The following is an 18,727-nucleotide window of genomic DNA, read 5'->3' as shown; positions in this document are numbered from 1 at the left end:
CCTGATTCCTGCACCTTTTGTCTCTAGTTCAAAATACCCTGCAAAGTAGTTGCAATGGTGGGCCATTGTAGACAAGGTTCTTCTCACTCAGTGCATTTGATCTCATTGCATCTCTCATCTGACCCCTTTTACTCTTCTTTCATATAATTTTCAACATAACAAACAGTAACAAAGTCCCCTTGTCGCTTTGAGCTCCCTCCTCTTCATTCATCAGGGAGTAAAAGGTAAACAAAGTTCTGTTTACTGCATCTTTTACTCATATTAAGTTCCTTACCGCCGTGTCAGTACATTTATATCATGTACCTATATATTTATTTGCCTTGAACCTTCTTGTCTGGGCCCAAACATTGATTCCAGGCCCACTCAGCACACATCCCACACTTGCCTTGAATCTCTCTCTCTCGTGCAGAAGTACACAGTCTCCCAAGTGTGTGAATCAGGGGACTGAACATGCAAACTGTACAACTCTCAGAGTGATGCAATTGTTGTTGTCCGCTGCCTGAAACTCAGGCTACCCACAGCGCTCACCACCTGCACCACTTCCTCAGGACTCAGTGAGCCGTGAGCTCCTGCCAATGAAGTAAGTAAAACAACAGCAAATACTGCTCTTCTGATGTAGATTGCAACTGCAAGCTATAAAATCTGGCCCACATACGGGCTTAAAGTAGATCATATTTCCTCTGTAACATTGTCTGTGTCTTTACTGTATTGTTGAAAAGTAGCACAGACAGTAAAAATCTCAGTCACTCTGTCTTAGCTTTAATACATGACAGTAAGTTGCCCAGTGCTGCTTTGTGACAAGTCGCTGATGATGAGAAAACATTGTCACCTTTAAGAGGAAGTTTGCACATAATGCAGGTGCATGCATATTTGGTGCATTTGTTAGACAGAACAAGGTAAAACCATATTCACTATAACTGCACCTGAGCTGACATAATAACACCATGTGACCTTTTCCTCAGTGCACATGTTGTATTTACTCCAGCTTGATGAGCATGCGTGGAAGTACTGAGCCAGGAGGCCTCTGAGCACAGGTTTTCATTTTCATTTTGAGTCTTTTTCTGCAGCAGATGAAGACAAGCTTGTCAAAATAGCATGTCATGATTATCCTCTGTTAGCAAACTTTGATCATGTGTTATATACCCATGTGCTGCTAAGTGTTTGACATGAGATGACAATGACATCTACCTGAACAGGAGCGGTTACATTTCATTTGGAATACAGTCTGACATTGCTGTACTTTGAACTGTAATTTCAAATATGTCACATCTGCCTTTTAGCTATTATTATTTAGCATAATAATAGTGTTTTTGTCCCTCATGGCTCAGCCTGAATCAAAAGCCTGTGTAATGAAACAAATGTGGTGAGGCCTCTAGCTTTTTTTGGTCTTTCCATAGACTCCATGGAGGAGACCTACATAATTGCATTTTGTGTGTGCACGTGTGTGGGTGTATTCAGACTGGTGGGAGCGTCGTATCAGTAAAAGACATGCACATCAAAAGGTCCTCTGAGTTGAGGAGTGGCACATTATCCTCAAACCACCTTCGCACTTGTAATTAACAAACATGCAAAGCATTTGCACTTGTGCGATCATTTATTTATTGCTCGTTTGGCCCGTTTATTTCCCTGAAGTAAATCAATGTAACAGTGTTGTCGTGAATGCACACTCTGTCACTAATCTGTCACTGTGAAGTCCCACTGTATGCAGGTCGCAGCTGCTCCATTGAGGTGGTAGACAGGCAGAATTTCCCCTTGAGCTATGCATCTTTCTGTGAATTGGAAGACTTCCTTAGAAGAGCTAGACATAGAACATGAATGACAGTGGCTGATGGCTGCTACCCCTCACGTTTTCCTGGCAGCAGCATTAATCATCATGCGCGTTCAGGTTAGTCATTGTATCCTATAGCACATTCAGTATCCATTTAGCAAACAATTGTGAAAGAAAAAGGTCCTCCTGTGCTATATTTTATCACCAATATTACTGTCATTTACAGGATGTGTGTTCGTTTAGATAAGAATGATTGAAGTGGTCAGTGTTTTAGTGTCTCTAGCTGGAAGCTTTGATTTGTTTCAACTGAGGTTATACTGTATGTTTTACAGGATTGTTGTTTATGTTCAGTGCGTCATTCATGTCGACTCTCTCCCCTGCTGAATCTCCGCTTGACTACTCTATGCTGACAAGATAGCTTGATGTATATTTATAAGATGTGTGAAAAAAGGGCATGGCCATTTTCAGTAATTGGTCGCTCATTTTCCTGTCCATTAGGCACTTTCTCACAATCACTCAGACTTGTACTCCACATTTCCAAAGACAGAATTTTACAAGCTATTGTTATGACAGCGCGACCATATTGGGTCCTTATCTTTTGTGTCTGCAAAAAAAATAAAATTACAATTCAGCAGTGACAGAGCAGTTGTCATAGTAGAGTTGAGATTTACTGATTCGTGTCATGGATGATACCTGTTTGCACAGCACAGCTCTTGCAAAGTGGTTGAGAGTGAGTTTTGTGTTTGGAGCCTCTCAGTCACTGGCAGTTTAGTAACTCTTCAAAATATCAAATCGGGGTATTTTATTAGGAGGTGTTTGTAACTTTTTGCTGCCTAGTGTTATGCTGCCAATTGTGTACACCCATGACTGAGAGAAAAAGCAAGCCGAGTGTCTTGAACTTCCAACACAGACACAAATAATCAGGTATATTTAGGTTGTAAAACAGAAATGACAATAATGATAATAAAGAAGATTCATAGCATAATTAATTCCTTCTTTGCAGGAACATTTGTGCCAGCACTTTGTCTAGTTCATTACAGTGTCACTTGATTCATTTATTCTGTTAACAGTGAAATGCACTCAAGAATGATACTTGCTTGTTAAGGTTAGATGACTAACGCAGGAGTGAGGAATTTAAATTCCTATTCTGCTCCAACTTTGTTCTCCTTAGCATTTATTTTGAAGGGCTTTACAATCTGCAGTCCTTTCCAATGACACCAATCCATGCTTCTTAAACATGATCTTAAAATGTCACATAGAGTAAAGAGTAAAATAGTTTTCTCAAGGTTTTATTTTTAAAATCATTTTGGTATTATAGTATTATATGTCATATTAATATGATACATTGCAGTATTATAGTATGCATTATTTTATATAGAGAGTGTGATTTTCCTTAATCTTCTGTATGTAAGATGATACACAGATGTTATATAGAAGTTGCATTGTGGTTAGCAAAAGTGGAAAGTACATTTACCTTAAGAGGGAAATATTGTACTTTCTCCTTCGTTACATTTATTTGACAGGTTTGGATGAAATTGACTTTTAAGATAAAGTTTTTATACAATCCATAATTACAAACTTTTAAAATACAACACACTGTTAAAGGTGATACAAGTGATTTCCAACCTTTTCTCCCATAGTTTTGCTTAGCCAGATAATTCTGCAGCTGAGAATGGTTTGACTGCACCTCATCATAGTTCTGTTCAGGATGCAGCAGTGTATCCCACCAAAATAGTCATGGGTAGAATTATTTTGGTGGAGAATTTGCACACAGGCAGGCGAGCTCTGCCACTCTGCCACTTTTTTAAGGATATGAAAAAAGGCTAGCACCGCTACGTTACTGCATGAGGCAAACTTGAAATTTTCAGTGTGGTAGGTCGCTAGGATGAAGGTTGTTGTTGTTTGTGTTTCTGTGGCCATTCTCATCATAATACCTGCTCTTTACTGAGTCTGACTAAATTTCAGATGTCTTTTCAGAGTTGCTTTACAGCTCCACCAAATACAGATTTTTCTCTCTAAACATCTTAAATGGTTTAATTTCAGTTATTAGGTATCATACCAAATATGAAAAAGTAGACAAAAATAGCAAAATCTGAAAATAGATTTGTGTATCACAGCTTGGTTTCTTTCTTTTTTCCTTCCCCATTAATAATCTCACAGCCTGTATCCTTTTGTATTAAATGGAATATAAAGTAGTTCAAACTTGCTCCAACTGCAGCAGTTACAGCAGTAAAATGCTGCTGACACACTGATGCTTTAATATTAATAATCCAGTAATGCTAAATATAATCACAAATCAGTCCGAAAGACAAAACCAGTACTTTTGACCTACATTTTCCTGCTAATATGTATGCACCTTTGCTTCAGTGAGGAGTTTCATGCAGGACTTTTGCTTGTAATGGAGTATTTTTTACATTGCTGTATCTTCCACTAAATGGTGGTTTGGTATGTATGCAGCACGTACTGCTGCTGTATAGTTATAACTAATGCATCTGTGCAATAATCAGGCTAAATAAGTGCATCGCTAATGGGACATACAAATGTAAAACTATGAATGTAAACTGTCATAACACAGTGAACTGTGGCATTGCCCATACATTTTAAGACTTTCTGTGCAAAAAGTGCCATTGATAGCCAAAAATATTTGCTCAAAATACTATATTTTGTCTGCACTGCATTGCCATGTAAGTCAGTTTTGGTAAGCATTGAAATGTATTTTCCCACTTTTCCATGTGTGATTATATGGCGTTATTCTAAATGTTTCATACTGTTGAAACAGCTTCCTTCATTCTAGATGTAATGTGAGCTTTTTGAAAGTGGTTCACAAGTTTATGATGTCTTTCAGACATGAAAGTCCTGGGGAAAAAAACTCATGAATTAACCTTACATTGTTGATGCTAGATGATTTAAATTTAGTTCAAATGATTTTTGGAACACAAGAATATCACAACAAACACAACACAGTGTTTATATGTTAGCACAAAGTATGCAGGGTGTGTGAAGATTTTCACTCATCCAGGTCACCACTTGGAAGAAGTGCTTTTGATGCAAAAAATCCCCCACTAAAACAAATTCCCTTGCTTTATGCATCCAGCTAACACACAAAAATGTCAGCTTTCATTTGAGGCTGTGTTTTCTTTGCCCAGTAATCTCTGTTCTTGTAAATTTGTTTTGGTCTCCACCAACTGCTGTAAAAAAGACAGTATTCAGATTTTTAGGCTGATAGATGGTTCATGCTGACGTGACAGCTGTTGTAACACAATGGCAGGTACCTAGTGGAATGCAGACATTGTTAAAGTTATTAGTTACACAAAATGTCTGCCTAGACAGACGTCTAAGCAGCTTGTCTGGCATTTCATTCTTGCAGACCTCAAATATATTCAGAATGTGATAACGTCACAGATCAGATCATGAGCACCTGAGGGTGACAAGGTTCCATAACAACCCTTACAGTACCTATTTTAAATTAAAAAAAATCAGCAATAAGTAAGAAAAAGAATTACATTTATTAATGTCTTGTCATCTTGGCATTACAAGGGGACAAAAATTGGAGTATACATACATTTTTTGTGTATTTTATTCTCATTTTAAAATCAGCCGTTTTGCTCCAAAGTTCATATTGAGCTAAAGGAATTCCAAGAGATTTTCAGGATTACAATCCTAAAAGACTTGCAAAAATGAGAAAACAAAGTTGTTTTGTCACAGATTACAGTCAGTTGAAAACTTTGGATTGGACCGTACATACTTTAATCACAACAAAAAGATCTACCCATTATGAAGAAAGACTCACTGCATGAGCCAAACCATTGTTGTGATGCAAGGAAAGCTCTGGACACAACTAAGTTGTTATCGCTTCCTAATTCTGCTCTAATGTGCTGCACCACAGAGTTAATGTACTACCAGTTTAGTTCTACATGAGTGGGTTAACCACTCCACTGTGACAGATGTTTTTGCACAGTGTTCAATGTCTGTTTAACATACCCTTTGATTTCACACACACCAAAGCAAAGCTTTGGATGATTATAAATTTCCATGCCGTAATACAGAATTATGTCTGGGCTCATGGAGAATAATGGGCTTACTCTAAGTTCATCTGGATAAGAACTAGGAGAACAAGTCTGCAATACAATGCAGTTTAAGGCTTGCAATTTCTATCTATATATAATAATCATATATTCCTTTACAATGTAAACTACTCCAGTGATACATTCAGACAAAAAAAAAAATATTTTTCTCGTGTTGAGACTGGAGAAGCTGGAGGAGTAACAGTCAACATGGAGTTCCACCAGATAAGGGTAAAACAATGGCATGCTTGGATTGTTTGTTTTCTTAGTTTAAACCTGATTATGGAAAATATGCACATAAGACATCAATAGCAAAATATGTATCAGGCATTTAAAATTAGTTTTATTTCCTTTTGGTGTTGATTTTTTGTCTTGGTAATTAATATTATATTTATATCTATATGTGGTTAGTAATATATCTATATGTTTCTATATTTGAGGTAAGATGTTTTCATTTAATTTGAGGTAAAATGGACATCTATGTTTATTAATATGCATTTAGCATATTTTGTTGGTTCTTTTGCAAGTTCTAGTGCATGAAAACTCTTTTTATAAACTGTTGTCAACCAAAGCTACGTAGATTTGCATTGCAAGAAATTTCAGGTCAACTGTTCCTTGATTACAGAAACATGAATGTTTTCTATATGTAACACCATCCTTGTGTCTGAAACCAGTGATTCCAGCATCATGTCTGCAACACTTGAGCTTGCAAACAGCTGGTTGAAATCAGGCAACAGACAGGGCTGCAGGATTGGGTCAGTATGCGGTGTGAATGCAGATTAGTCTTACAGTTGGTACCTAATCTCACTACCAATAATCTCCATTAATCTCTGGCTTGCATGAATTCATATGCTGGGATAAAAGCTGCCTTTGGAACAACAAAACTATGCAGAGCAGCATTTTAGTATTTTCATTGAGGATAGTTTGCATGTGCTATTGTCTTATCTTGTAAGTATTAAGTCACAGGATCAGAATTGAGTGTTTGTGTGTGATTCCACAGCTGCATCCACAAGGTCTGGATGAAGAATATGTTCTATATCAAAGTAATGAACAGTGTCTCTATGATTAGTGAGCAGTTAACAGCTATTGTTATGAAGTCTTTGATAGACAATATGATATGATAGCAAGCATACTTTGATGAGGACAGGGACAGTTAAACATCTTGAAGTAACTATATTATCATGTTTAATTATTATTTTGTTATATTGTCTGTTTGTATTGGCTACAGTTCCTCCCAAAGAGGTTTAAAACAACATATATTCCATTTTACAATTGCTGTAACTTTTTTTTTTTTAAAAAGGAAAAATGGGCAGAAAATGTTGCACTTACCAGAACAGCAGCCTAAAAACAATATTATAGCACAGTATTTTAGCATTAGCTTCTTTGATTCCAGTTTACACCCAGCCTCTCTGCTTTTCCAGCAGCTAGGACTCTGAATTTTTCGACCCATTGAAGAATGTTGCCTTCACCACAATGAGGCAGTATATGATCAGGATCAGGAAGCAGGAGAAACACCGAAAAGTTGAAAGGGATGAGTCCGTTGGGAATGTCACAGCAGTTGTTGGACTCCCTGCCCCTGCGGCTGGAGCAGTGTCAAAAACACTCAAAAGCTCACAGTCACGGCACAGTCCGGAAGATATGTACAGAATAACAACTGTGAAAGTCACTGCCATTAGAATTTCACTTTGATCACAAAAGGAAGCTATCTTTCTAGTGTTAGACCTGTGCTGTTAATTCTGCAGTCGGCCAAAAGCGGACGTGTTCTTTGGTATAAACCAACCATAATGGTCTCCCTGGAGGAGAGGCAATCATGTACATTGTTAGACTGAGGACAAAAAGATGCCCAGTAGTAAGTCTGTGCAGGCAGTTGTGTAGATAAACACATCCATGGCTGCACCTAGTGCTGGATGTTCCAGAAATACAAAGGAGTAACTTTTGAGTGAAACAGCATCAGAATAGACTGATCCTTCACAAACATCAGTACTTTACAGTTAGCTTTGAACTATATATAAGAGGAATGTGCCAAAATTAAAAGGTCACTACAAAGAAATCAAATAAAAACACAAAATCTCAGGTGAAATAAGAAACACAAAACCAGAACATGAACTTGCTTTTCCCACCTGATACCACTATTTACTGTGCTTGTATCGACCTGCTCTTTATGACTTGTATCCTACTGCTCTGTGAAGGCAGTTTAAGTTTACCCAGGCTTTTGAATCATTCAGTAATTTGCAGCTATCTTGGGTTGCAATACTTTTCCTTCACAGGCTGCAGCCAGTGCATGTAATTAAATATTTAAAGCGTTTTTTTTTCTATGCACAGCATGAAAGGTTGACGACAAAATTAACCCCATAAAGTCACAACTTGTATCAGCATCAAACTGTAAATCAAGGGGCCAGAGTTAAAATAAAGCACATCCATAATCCACAAATATGAAATTTAAACATAAACCATCTGGTGTAGGATGCACACAGAAGTACAGAAAACATGTGTCTTCCAGACTGTATTGCAGCATTATATAGATCAAACCATGGATTTGTCATTTTACAGCCAGAGAACAAGAGGAGAACAGAAAAGAAATCAATCATTCACCACCATTCATAAAACATTGCTGTCCGTCTGTCTGTCTGTCTGTTTGGCCATGGAGTATGTTCAGAAAAGACTGTAATTTTATTCCCCTAAATCTGAACTACATGTACAGTTTTTACAACAGATTGACTAATTCTTGAGGAAGAAACAAATCGCTCCCTATAATTTATATCATGGCTATTAACTGTCTTTTATATGCATTTGGCTCTGTTTAAATCGATCAGCAGCTCCAATATTAACCCTGTTTAGTCTGCTAATCTCGTTCTGGACCGATGCATGTAAATGGCATAACTCTGAAATGCCCAGGTAAGCTCATTTTTCAGTGATCTGAAACCCGGTTAAGCTGCTTGGCTGGCTATAATATTAAACTAGCTCCCGTGGCATGTAAAAATCACTTTTCTACCCACTTCTGGTGCCGCTGGTCTCTGCAGACTGACACGGGTTTGGATCCACATTTGATGGATACTTTTTATGACTGCTATAATTGCCTGTAACCGAAGGCTTGTGGTCAGGAGTTTCAAGATCACACAAATTACTGTTGAGAGCAACATTGTTTTGTCATGTTGTAGAAGTAATCTGCTATTGCTCAGTCCAAGCAGGGAGGGTGAAGCTGGCGGGCACACATTTCCATGTTCTCTCGCTTGTAGATCTTTCTAGCTGTGGGCGTAACACAGAAGGAAAACACATTCCATAACATTCCATAAACTGGTTTATAGATGACAATAGGGTTCCTTAATCACAAGGTATCAAAGGTTTGTGTAAACAGCTTCAGGTCCTCGATGTCACCTTTAGTTTATGCATGGTCCATTTTTTTTTTTTTAAAAGCATGCATTGTTGCCTGCTGAGTGACAGGAGGTACAACTTGAGCAATGCTGCTCCTTTTTTTTCCAAGTCAGACGGAATACAATGTACTGATAAGCTGGAAAAAACAGTGCGAAAGGAATGCTTGTCATGCTTGAGGAACAATTATGAGTTGAATATGATGTTCCAGAGACAATCTAATGTGTTGCAGCTTGAATCTGGAAAGAAAATCACCAAAGGAAAATGTAAACTACAGACAAACAATGCCAAAGTTATTGTAGTATAACGACACCCAACTTTTCTTTTTAAATAGTAAGAAGCAGGCTGTTTTAAGTAGTATTACATTGTTTGCTACATGCTTAGATTTGTGATGATGTGTGTCTTTTTTTGTGTTTGGTTAATCCCGCTATGGTAATTAGTCTGTTTAAAATTGCATATAAGTCAGTGTTTAGGATATCTAGCTTGGAGACTTGTTTCTTTTCCAACAGGTTGCACATGAAACCTGCTTGTCAGTTATCCATCTGTAGCTCTGGGTGTTTCTTCGTTGCAGCGTCTGCTCACCAAGGTGTCAGGTAGATTCACAGGAAGCAACATGACACTGAAGGACAGTGCAGGAGACAACCTTTCGCTGCAGATTCTCTCTCTCTGGCATTCATTTGCTACAGGCCCCAGGCCATGGCTTCACTCTCATCAAGCACCAGTTTCTCGTCCTCTCCTGGTTTTATCTGTAGATTTGAACATGTCATGTTACATCACAATCTGACGGCAGGAACAGCAGTGTTTTGGGATTTTTTTCTAGGTCATGTCAGTGATAAATTTCGTTACGCCGGAAACTTGAAAGTGCTATGTATGTTCAGTTACAACACTGTGTTTACTTACATTCTCTCAAGGTAGTATTTATACGAGCTCTTTAAAAGCATACGTCAACTAGAATTTGTCCTGTCGAATCTGTTTGTCTACATCAAGTTAACTGAATTCAGCTTTGCAGAGTTTCATGAGGAATGCAAGCAATTTAAGTAAATTTTTCCCAGGTCTGTGTAGATGCTTGCCAGTGCTTGTGCGTGTTATTCTTTGGATAATTGTCTGAATTTCTGTAAAGTGCATTTGCTATAATTCACAGTTGGCAAGCATATGCATGTTTTTCAGCGTCGCTTGGATGTGAGATGGTTAGTTTCAGAAGCTCGTGTGCATTTGTGCAGTGATTCAAGCGTGATTAACGTCATGTAGCCTGATAAAAGATCATTCGCTGAAGTGAGCGTTTGTCCAAAAGTGTATTATAACTGCCAGTAATAAATGTCCAAAGACTGCTGACAGTGTCCATGACAGGAACTTCAACAAAACGATAGGGAACAAAAGGACCATGGGAAGGGCAACTGTGTTTGTGTGCAGCGTGCCGAAGTGTTGAAAAGAGGGGCTGCCGGCACTCCTGCTGGGCGCCTCCCGGTGTGTTTAAGGGACGTGTCCGGCCATGTTCACCCCACACACAGAGTACATATCCAGAGAGAAGGTTTGTTTCCTCAGGTATGTTGTAGGTGTGGATTGATGTGTGTCTTAACATGAAAAGACTTTACACAGAATGGAATGGCTTGTTAGCAGTGTTTGGAAGTGGACCAAGAGAAAATCACGGCTCCTTCGACAAGGGTCTCCTGCTTTGAGACAGAGGTTTATTTCAACGGAGTGAGAGAAAACATGCATTCATGGCAGAGCGGCGATGAATTGCCTAATTCTGTGGTCTGTGATTGAACGTAACGCAAAGGAGGAGCTGATAAAAGATTATGACACTGCTGACTCACAAAGGAATAACTTGTCAACAGCTCAACGCAGATACGCAGATATTCTTCAGTATTTACACTATGCATGCGGATATTTAGACACGTTTAAGTTCACCATCATCCCACTATAAGATGACTCGATACTTGACACCCACACTCACAGCAGCTCCTGCGTGGCCGTCTGTGTTTCTATAAACTGTGACGCCATCAAGTTGTAAATCCTGGAACTTTTCCAGAGTGAATGATTTGAGAAAGACGGTGAAGAGACAGTAAATCTCTGCAGAGCTTTCATTCATATTTAAAAGGAAAGTGCTTTAAGTTTGCAAGTAACACACCTGAATAGTTAAACTCATGTGCAAAATAGGTACAACACGGAAAACATAGCTTTAGACAGTGATTAAATATTAAGTTCTGAAGTTCTTGAGATAAAAGATAAAAGCATGCGTGTCTGTCTGTGATTACTGCTGCATGTATGCTGCATGCGGGGGTGTGTGTTTTGGTAGTAGGCTGTTCCTCTGTCCTTTACCCCTGCTTTCTTCTGACCTTCCACCAGTGCTCCTGCTCATTATTGTGTTGCTCTAATCTGGAGGGGACAGGACTGGGTGCAGAAGTGTATTTATCTTCCTGCATAAATAGGACCTCTTTCCGTCTGGTCCCTGCTCAGCTTGTTGTTGAAAGATAGTGAGCAGCGTAGAGCAAGTTTCAGTGTGTGTGTGTGTGTGTGTGTGTGTGTGTGTGTGTGTGTGTGTGTGTGTGTGTGTGTGTGTGTGTGTGTGTGTGTGTGTGTGTGTGTGTGTGTGTGTGTGTGTGTGTGTGTGTGTGTGTGTGTGTGTGTGTGTGTGTGTGTGTGTGTGTGTGTGAGTGCGTGTGTGTGCACGGGTGAACTGAGATGTGTCCCAGCTGGCCCACAGACCAGCACACTAACCATCACCTCACTGCAGCAAATGCAGACAAAAGAGGAATATATCTCCCTTGTGATATTGATACCCCTTAACTCCGGGGGTGTTTTACCCTAAATGAGAAAGCAACATTCCTCACAGAGGTCTGTTGTGCTTGTAAAAGCCAGTCAGATCAGTGTTACAGAAAGTCCCTGTAGTGTGGGCCCTGTAGCCCCGTTTCCGCTTTTTCTCCATCACATCTGTTGGGATGTGTACTTTTGCTACGCATTGTCTAGGCATGTTTCTTTTCATTCCCTTGTTGTCTCCATGACATTAGGCTTACGAGCAGGCAGTTATCATACTGCAAATGGCCATGGGCCAGGAAACCACTGTAGGCAAGCCAGCATTACAAAACAACACAAAATGTACTCTGAAACTTAATACAAAGGATGGCGTCTCTTTTTATCCTGTTAAAACTGTGTTACGTGATTGTGATAAAACTACTGGTCAACAATTTGACCCCGATTTTGTTGTCATCCAGACACTAACCCGTGCTCCTGAGTTTTTGTATTTATCCACACAAACGTGGTTTAGAGTGATATTGTTTCTGCCTGGCTTTATGAGAAACAATTAATGCTCTGTTGGCTGAAACTCAACTATTAGATTTTAGGCTAAAGCTTTAGTACTGTACCTCCATCATTAAGCTGCTCACGCTGGCAGTGGCTTGCCTATTTAGACCTATTACAGCTAGCTTTGACCTCCTTCTTAGTACTGGGATTGTCAGTCACTGGTGCGCTTGCTGGTGGATTTAACTGCTTCTGGAGGGCTGGAGAGGGTTTCTCTGTGCCTGTACAGTCGTCTTGTCTCTCTGAGATGACCCGACCACAGCCCTGGCTTCCTGTCAGCCATGTCTGGCTTGCCAGAGCACAGTGTGAGGCCATCCTGGCACTGTCAACCAGGGCCACTCTCTTGCCCACTTATCAAGCTCACTCAATTTGAGACCGCCTTGATCTGGGCTTATGCCGCCAAAGCATGATCTAAGCTTACACATGCGTAGTGGCCTGTTTTCCAGGAAAAGCCTACATTGGTGAAAAACAAACAAAGAGATAAGGACGAGTCTTGATAAGGCCGAGCTCAGCCATGAGATGCACAGGCAGAAATGCAGATGATTTGACCAAGATGCTGGTTTCACTCTGTGTGAAACTCCTCACAGTGTCCTCATTGTGACATGTTTGTGCTGCTCTGAAGGCACATTCTGGAGATAAAGGACAAGTGCAGAGCGCGAAAGGAATTTGATTTGATGCGAAGAATGCAAAGCAGAGAGCGGATGCGTGTATGTTTTTGAAGGGGGGTAGTAGCTGATAAGAGCACAACCTTCCTGTGTTTTCCCTCATGTAAATTTACATTTCTGCACTCTAAAACCATGTATTAAAAGTTGATTGTTAGATTTAGATACAATCAAGTGACATTTATCATTGATTTCTAATTAAATGTTTATTTACTCATGGAGTCATGACTTTGCTTCTGAAAATTTGTGAAGATTGGGGGATTCATTTTGAGTTTAGGATTGTGAATGATAATAGTGAGTAATTTGTATATTTCCCACATTTCAATTGATTTGCAATAACGCCGTGTAAGGTGTATAAACCGTTTAGTCAGTCAGTTATAAAATCTTTGCGCAATGGAAAAAAGCACACTACGAGGATTATGTTACGCTGTGATTCACAGATGTGATGCCTTGAAAGTCCATTTCGGAAATGAGGTATACTTTGACACAGGCAAATGGTTTGTATTTGGTACACTGTGAGTGGAAAAAAGTCCATTTTGAACGCATCAATGACCCGTGTGTTGCTTTTATTTACATGTGGATGCACCTGTGTGTTTGTATGCGTATGCGTATGTGCGTGTTTGAGCGAGTATGTTTGTGTTTGAGTGTGACAGTGTATACTTTGTCAGCCTGAGGACACTTAGATTGAGTGTGTGTTGTTCTCTCTGGTGAGAGCACACATATGTGTTTGCGTGAAGACCTGGTTCTATGTGGGTGTGTGTTTGATAAACTGTGAGAGCGTGTGGGAGACTGTTTGTCTATTCATCTGGGTGAGAGCGGGAGAGAAAGAGCAGAATGAGGAGGTGGAAGAGATCTGCTTCCAGCCTCTATCTTCAAGTCAATCTGCTCACAGTCACACAAACCTCTTTATCTCTGCCTTAGACAGAAGGGAGGGACACAGGCAGAGAGAGAGAGACAGACAGAAAGACAGAGACTTAGAAAATAAATACATTTAAAAGGAGGAGAGGGAACGAGAGATTGAGAGATTCAATCAGACAGCCTTAAGAAGATAGAGCGGATTTTTGTTTAAGAGGATCAAAGTCATGCTCAGACAGCATCTGTCATTAAGAATATTTGTGCTATTTCAATTTCATAGCATTGAGTTATTATTGTCCAACTGACAAGGCTCCCTTTGCTGTCCCCAAAGAAATAGTTACATAGAAAGAAAGAAAACATGTAATACGTTAACTTGGTTACTAATTTTCATCACCTGTGTTATCAGTGAGATGAAAATAGTTTTACAGTGTTTTCCACTTGAGCTACAGTGGAAGTTGAGTGGCATTGACACCTTCTGCTTGTATTTTTTTCAGCTGCACCATGTACTCTCCCACATGAACGTGCAATACATAGAACTTTGTCTATCTCACGCAAACATAACTGCACACTCACCACATAGCCATGACAGATGCCAAAGATAGGCATCAATTTTCAGTTATGACACAAAGAGAAGCACACAGGTATATTTCAAGGGTGGGTGTTTGTCTGAAAAGGAACAAAATAAATCAACATGTGCTTAATTGTAAGTCTGAAACAAAGGTCTTGAAAGTGTCCAGATCAGGAAGACGGTCAGTAAGAGTTTGGAGTCACAGAGATCACATGTGTGTGCGAGCTGGCCTGTTATTGCAGGATCATGCCCCATTGGCTGATGAGTTGCTATGCTCGTCTCTTGTTCCTCTCAGCCCCAATCAAACCTGTCACAATATGAGTCAGCGTGGCCATAAGTGGGAAAGATGCCTCTTACCATTAGATCAATCAGTTATCAGACACATCAGTCAAATTTTATCGGGTGGCGAGCCTCATCCGAAGCAGAGGGAGGCATCTGCGGTGTCGTGTGCTTATCAAAGCTGGCTAGTGACAGATGGAGACTGGAGGAGAGCTTGAAGAACTGAACAAACTGAGAGGCTAAAGAGCTGAAATCTCATTTTCTCAGTGGCCTTGAGAGTGGAGCATGCTCAGTGCTGATGTTTGTCATCTCTCCCTCTCTGAGATGCTGCTGCAGTGCTTCCCAGCAGGCTTGGCACAGGCTTACTCATGGACATCTCTCTTATGGAGCGATACAGTGGCCAGCCTGCAGCTGCTCAGTAGATACCTCTCTCTGCGTTTCTTTGTTTCACGCTCTGTTTCTCTTTTTCTTTCTCTCCTCATCGCTCTCCCGTCTTACCTGCCTTTTTTTCCCCTGCCTCTCGCACTCTTCCTCCCATTGTATTTCTTACACATTATCTCCTACTTTCTCACTTGCATCCTTTTTCTTCTTCCTCTCTCCCTGTCTCTCATCCTCACTCCGCCCTTCCACATCTCTCTCACATACTCTAGTTGCTACCCTTAAGACTGTGGTTACCATGGTGACAGCTATGTGCTGCGGAAACGTCAAAGAGCCGAATCCACACAGGATCACTTCCTTGTTTAACACTTTCATTCTTTCTTGCTGTTTCCCTTTGATTTCTCACTGCTTTCTGTAAATACCAAATAGCCATGTTTGATTGAATTCATCCATACCTTTGCTGCGTTGTGAACGAGGTACTGAGTGTGATTTCTGCTCTCTTCCTGGCGTCCTGATCTCAGCTGTTGCTGAGCAGAGTCATTAGTAACACTCAGATTTGGAATCTCAGTTGACCTTGGCACAGCCAACCTTGAGAAAATAGCCCTTTCCTCAGGCCTCCAGATGTCACTGACATTGATTTGTGTCATGTCTCCCTTTAAGGGAGCTTCAACAGCCCGCCCTGTGACATAAGTCTTCCATGTTTCATCACTTGCCTTTCATCTTTTGCCATTTGTCATCCATACTCTTACACAGATACTCAATACATATAATCACACATGGAAGGCAGTAAGACTGTCAACCAGCAATCAGGCAGCCTGTCTTTTTTGTTCCAATACCTCAGTGCATGGTCAGCTGAGGAAGCAGATGCCTTGTTAAAAGGTGAATATCAGCAGGTGGGGCTGTTTTCTGTCATCTCATGAAGAGGACATTATTTTCACTCCCAAATCCCTCCTTTTTAAATATATTTTTTACTATCTGTCCACCTCACTTTCCCCCCCATCGTTTCCATTTATCCTCTTTTTCCTTTCTGTTCCCGTAGAGGTCCTGTCCTCTCCCTCACCTCTGCCCTTGCCTCACCTCTGAAGAATCAAACCTCGCCAACAGATGTGTGTTAAAAGCAGAACTATACCCTACTTTAACCCTCCCCACACACACACGCACACACGCACACACACACACACACATACACACACAACCATACAGGCTTTGTTGGCAAAAAAGCAGACAGATGTAAACAACATAACCTAATGGCTGTTTAAAGCCATTATGTCTAAAAAGATAAACTCTGGTGCCTGTGAAAGGGCAGGAGTGCTGTTGAGCAGTATCAGTGTGATGATGTGCAGGTATGCTGTTGTTAGGAGGGAGCAGCTCAGCTCCATCATACAGGAAAGCTGTCTCCCCTTTCCTGGGAGAAAGCAAGGAGGGATTAGGAGGCAGGCAGGGATGGGGTCTGTGAAGCATTTATGAGCAGGGCATACAAAGGATCCATGTAAGAACTTTCAGGGGTTGGCTGCTTGTTTTTTTTTTCTTTCTTTTGGATGTGCTCTTAAAGTTTTGCTCCTCCCACACTGGCCCATTGTGCCCCTCCACCTCCAGACCCCGATCCAAGGACGGCCCACGGCTGTTGAAAAACAGCAGATGCTTGTGAGTAGTGTAGAAAAAAAAGGAGAGATTTAGATGCACATGTTCATGACCATATTTGTGTCTGGGTGTGAAAAATGGAGTTCATTTTGGACTCTTGTTGTACTTGACAAGCTCATATACAAAACCTCAACCTTGTTCAGAGCTCATCACCCACAAAAAACCTAATTTACTTATAGTTTGTGGTCTACTATGAGTCCCTTCATGTCCTCTCTTTCTTGCGTATGTTCATGCATTTTTTTGCATATTTTATTTAGCGCTGCTTAGAGGGACACAGATGTGGCAAATAGTGATTGTAAAACTCCCCTATTTTTGCATCCATGCTGCTATACACTGCAAATTGTAGAATTTGTTTGCAGTTCAACTCAGTTCAACAAGTTTGCAGAAACTTTGACACAAGCGCTACATATTAATGTGCTCCAAATGGTCCAATAGTTACAAACAGTACAAACTCATGTCAGTTCATGTTACATTTCACTAATTTGCATCATTTGCATCATTTGCTTGGCTTGGAGACAGTTGTTGGGCTCTTGGAAGAGTAGATTGTGAAAAATCTCATACAAAATCTACATCTCGTCATCCTGAAAGTCACATTTCTTCTCTCCTGACGTCACAAATACTCACATTTCTGACACACAGATAAACGTGCCCACCCACAGATGTGCAGGCTTGGAAAACGAGTCTCATCTTGTTGAATAGTGGTGGAGGAAGTGAGTGTTGAGATTGGGGGGAGATAGGGCAGCAGGGGTAGCTCTCTGTCACACTGAAGCCCCTGCCAGTCCTCGGCTACCTCTGCTGACAGATTAGATCATCGAGAACAGCCACTTAGAGGAGAGGAAAGAGAAATTTGTTTTTTTGAGCGAGGAAAAGCAACTATATTGGGCCTGGTTGACGTGTCAAACCTCGGCCTGCCTTTGACCTCTCCAGGTTTCTTGGCCACAGATGAAACTCATGCCATTGAGTGCGCTGACCTGTTGAGACATGACCCTTCTACTGCCCCTTTTCAGTCCCTGCTGCCGCCGCCTACTCCTGAGAAACGTCAAGAATCCTCTGAGGGCTTGACTGAGACAAACCCCGGGATGGCCCCATAGATGACTCATCTCCTGATTTTTTTTTTAAGCATGAGTTTCATTGAGAGTCACCCTGGTATTGTTTCCGTTTTTGTGTGTGTGTGTTTGTGTGTGTTTGTTTTTAGCTGCTTAGCAGGACGGTGGTTGTTCAGTCAGCATGAAATTAGAAAACCTTGCTCTGATATAGCGGCTTAAAATAAGACAGAGATGATCGTGTAGTCACAGTTTGGGCTGCTTCAAATGAAGATGAACAGATTAGCAGCTGCGTTGTTAAAGTTCTGTTTGCATTAGATATTGTTTCACACAAATCCGAGTAGAATGTCGTTTTTTTTTTTCTAATATTAAAGTCAGGCAGGGAGTTGATTACCTCTTCACGAAGCAAGGACCCCTACTGGCCTTCACCTTGGTCGTGTCCTATCCTTATCCCATCTGTCTCCCCCTTGTCCTATTTTCCTTTATGCTTCAAAGTTGCCTTAAAACCTAGAAAATACCAGAGGTAAGAAAGGGTGAATCGCACACTCACCTTGAAGAAGTAAAAAAAACTTTTTTGTTACAGAAATAACTCAACCTTAAGCTTGTTTTAATGTGTCTGAATCCTTATCTCTGCATGGTCATAGATGACACCTGGCAAACAGCGACAGTGAAGGAGAGAGATCCAGCCGAAGGCGTGCTGAAACTCGCCTGCAGTGCTCAGAGAGGTACTGACAGACGAGTGAAGTGAGGAAGGGGAGCAGCCCAAACGATGATTTTGTGTAATTTTGCAGTAAGCAGTCTGT

At 40.6% G+C, this 18,727-nt stretch overlaps 1 protein-coding gene across 3 annotated transcripts in view; it reads left to right on the top strand.

The window, feature by feature from the left end:
* The window catches only part of nrg2a (neuregulin 2a), a 70,751-nt gene that overhangs the window by 3,309 nt on the left and 48,715 nt on the right, over positions 1-18,727 (top strand). The gene's annotated exons all lie outside the window — the stretch shown is intronic.

Source organism: Amphiprion ocellaris, chromosome 14 (genome assembly GCF_022539595.1).
Source record: "Amphiprion ocellaris isolate individual 3 ecotype Okinawa chromosome 14, ASM2253959v1, whole genome shotgun sequence".
NCBI classification, from domain to species: Eukaryota; Metazoa; Chordata; class Actinopteri; family Pomacentridae; genus Amphiprion; species Amphiprion ocellaris.
The sequence above is the reverse complement of the archived record's forward strand: the minus strand, read 5'-3'. Positions and strand labels throughout refer to the sequence as shown.